General features: G+C 42.2%; 1 long non-coding RNA gene across 1 annotated transcript; it reads left to right on the top strand.

The window, feature by feature from the left end:
- The first annotated feature begins 393 nt into the window (after nt 1-393).
- On the top strand, nt 394-3354 carry LOC311505060. Its single transcript, XR_014699649.1, has 3 exons — nt 394-526; nt 1987-2200; nt 3074-3354. It is a non-coding gene; the product is annotated as an uncharacterized lncRNA (long non-coding RNA).
- The last annotated feature ends 584 nt before the right edge of the window (nt 3355-3938 follow it).

The raw sequence follows: 3938 nt of genomic DNA on the forward strand, positions 1-3938 counted from the left end.
CACACACACAAAAAGGGAAAGTGAGTAAAATCGTCAGCTTGCACACATCACAGGCGTCGGGGGGGATCTCGATCCATCATGGTGAATCCCACAGACAAAACACTCAACACCAAGGACAGACAAGATCTGCCGGGGCACAATGCTCTCTCTGTTTACACAGGGACATGGCGAATCGGGCGAGAAAGAACCAAAGGAGAAGAGGAATGATGGAGTGAGAGATAGAATTAGAGTGTACTGCCAGATAGCGTGCATGTGTGTTTAGAGAATTGAAAAAAAATAAAAAAAACACAGTAAAACAGGGTGGGGATAGAAAAAAGCAGGGCGTCTTGCAAACAGAGGATGAGGCAATGTCACATGATCTTTTGAAACCCTGCGCACGGGGAGCAGTGAAAGCTCGAGGACAATGGAGACTATGAGAGCATAAAATGGAGAAAACCCAGCATTGTAAACTGTGACTCCCCAGCCCGGAGGCTTTAGCTCCTCTGGGGAGAGCTTGGATGAGGTCCTGCGCCGCGTCAGGCCCAGTGTGAGTGGCTACAGAGTGTTTTGCATTCAGAGACGATAAGATCCAGCTTTGATAAGAGCTTTGTCTGACACGGGCAGAGAGGATGTGAGGTTTGGATGTCATCGCTTTACAGACACGAGAATTCAAAATGTATGTGTGCACTCTACAAACTTTATATGAGACTGTAGGTGGTAGATCAGATATTTTACTTGACTAAAATAGCTAATATAGCAATGTAAAATTATTTAGTGATAAGTAAAAATCCTAAAGTTACTAAGAATCATATCAATCAAACTATCTCCAGTATTTTAAAGCTGGAGAGCAGGACATCTAAATGAATGTCTGTTCCATTCTCTTGCTAAACAAGCTCATACAATACTAATGAAAATTAATCAATCGATGAATCAAACAGATATCCTCCAGACACGGATGTCGCTTTGCTGATTTTGGACGAGTTAGCTTTACATGTTTAAACAATATATTCTTCTTCTGACGCTTTCAAAACACAAGTGTGAGACTTTCCAGAAATGTGGACATGTGTAATTACTCTCACTGCCAAAAGGGGGAGACAAATGCTCCGTGCTGCAGCTTTAAAGGGGAACTACCGTTTTTTTTACAACCTGGACCTTATTTCTGGCATAAAATACGATCGTTTACTCACCCATATAACTTTGTTGTCATTTGGAGTCATTCGGACAATATTTAGATCCGCGTATGTCCATATAATGGGATTGACTGGGGCACCGAAACGCAGCCTCTAAATAACACATTATCTGCTGCGAAACTCGTTCATTTCAATCTACAGACCCTGGATGATGATAACAGGTAACTCTGGACTCAACGGGGAATAGCACTAGTGTATCATAACGAAATATTGGAGAAATGAACGAGTTTCTAAACAGATAATGCGTTATTTAGAGGCTGCAATGCGGTGCCCCAGTCACTCCCACTATATGGATATACACAAATCTAAATATCGTCCGAATGACTCCAAATGAGTAAACGATCATACTTTATGTCAGAAATAAGGTCCAGGTTGTAAAAAATGGTAGTTCCCCTTTAAGTATCGAAATAAAAATCAGTCGTTTTGCAGAAAAATGACCTCTGTGACGTTTTGGTGTTTTGTTGTTGATGCTGTTGCATCAATGTGCAAATGCTAAACTGGCTGCAGTATTTTACCACCGTAGCTGTAGTTGGAAGTAGTTTGTTATCTTTAGATCTCATTTGACACTGAGGTTATCCTTTTTCTGATGGAGAATTATTAATCAATCTTTAATCAAAACCAATTTCTTCTATGTAGGCTCATTATAAGGACAGTTAGCTTATCTTAGCATTAAGACTGGAAATAGGAGAAGACAAAGCAAGAAATGCTCTCCAACTGTAACTGTTACTTTTCAAAGTACGGTACAATTACCTCTCTTGTAATTCAACATAAAATAGAAACTTTTCTCTCATTTGATGTGTTTTGTTATTTCCTGCAGCTGGTCGCCTGGGGGAGGCCTGAGCGAACGTGTGAAAGCTGTACATCTGTTGCTGGTGTTGGAGGTGACGGGCGGTTGCAGAGTGAGAACAGCTCTCACAGACAAGGTGCGAGGCCCACACAGATCTTCATACGACCTGGACCCGGAGCCTCACCCCTGCCTGTATACTCCACCCGCTGAAAGCTTGATGTCTTTTCCTCCCTGAAGAATACAGGTCAGGGTGTGAATGCACCACAAAGGGATTAGCACCTTTGCTTCTTCAAGGGGCCCCAGACATACCACACACATGTTAACAGTGACAACATTTTGATTTGACAAGTAAATATGAGCATTTCTCATTTAGCAGTTAGTAATAATAACACTATTATCTTTCCTAGACATTCCCAGATGCTGCAGACATGTTAACTATATCCACAAACCACTTATGAAGCCATAAACCCACTGGTCACTCAGCGCTGGGAGGTGTTTGTTATCAGTGTGAACACTTTGTTGTTGAAGGGATCCACCAGACGTCCACATGGGACTGGACAGAGAGGGGTGTGACAAGCTTGTAAACCAACGCACACATACTGTATGCCTACAAATATCGTGCGTAGGTCGACTCACTGCATCCGAGGCACCGAAACAAATATTATCCCATGTGTGGCTACTGATGGTGGTCCCTAAATGTCAAGGAGATTTTTCCAGGAATGTCCTGATTGAGGAAAAAATAAGCAAATTTAAACAGAAAACAAGCGTCTACGGGCTTGTAAGACGTCAGGGTCTGTGGTGTTTCTCAGTTTGTACTTACTCCCTAATCTTGAGCAACGTATACAAAGCAACTTCTCGGTGGGGTTTGAGAAGAGAGCTTTGCTTTTCTGATTTTAATCTATCTGTTTATCTGAGTAGCGTGCTAACTTCTGCACAAAGTACAGAGAATGTCAATGTCTGCACCAAACGTCACAACAATCCATCAGATAGTTTAAATTACTTTAGTTATTTCAGTAAGAATTGAAGAGCGTAGACATTATTACTCTACAGCCACACAGTTAGTATGACTTGAACTGTGCTCAGGGCCTGATTGGTTCTGAAATGTCTTCTTTTACAGATCAAAAATCGATAAATCGGATCAAAATTCAAGCTCTGCCTGGAATTTCTTTCAGCGAGCTCATGACGGTAACAGGACTGGACATTAATAGAGACCACACAGCGTTTAACAGCTTTGTGAACGTGCAAGACGTAAAGTAATGACTAACAAATAAAAACTGTACAAATCGATAAAAATAATGAAGTTGTGATTTGTTGATGCTGAGGCCTTACTTGATGTAAAAGCCTCGAGGTCTGCATCCTGGTGTTGTTGCATCTTTTTCTATGGAGACATAGAAAGTTGAGAAATATGAGTTGGGCCTCGTGAAAAGATCCAAAACAACACGAGCACACATTTTCCTTTCCCACCCCCTCCAAGCTTTCTTTCTTTCTTTCTTTTTTTTTTCTGAGCAGATCAGATGTCAGCCTCTTTCATCTCAGCGAGCGGGGGGCTGATGTCATACCCATGTTGTCAATGACTCTGACAGCGCTGGGTCGCAGAAGGGAAGGAAAAGATGGATTTCGAAGAATGGAGGTATAGGGAGGAGAGCAGCAAAGGCGCGGAGGGAAGGAGGTGGCAGAGGAAGAAAAATTAGAGAAAATATTGGGAGAAGACGGCGACAGAGAAGGGGGATGAAGAACAGTTTTCATGGAGAGAGAATAAACAGAGGGTGTAGGTTGGAGGGGGGGCAGAATGATGGTTTTAACAGACTCAAGCAGAGCAGACTAGAGCAGTATAGAGAGAAAAAAAAAAAAAAAAACAGGTCTCTGCTGAACAACTCAAGAACCAGACTGCAGTATGGTTTGCCTGACTGTGCGGTGTCGCCTGTCTGTGTGCAACTTTAGCAAAGCTGACAGTGAAAGAGCGATGGATGGAGAACAAAAGG

The sequence above is a fragment of the Chelon labrosus genome, assembly GCF_963514085.1.
Source record: "Chelon labrosus genome assembly, chromosome: 20".
Classification (NCBI taxonomy): Eukaryota; Metazoa; Chordata; class Actinopteri; order Mugiliformes; family Mugilidae; genus Chelon; species Chelon labrosus.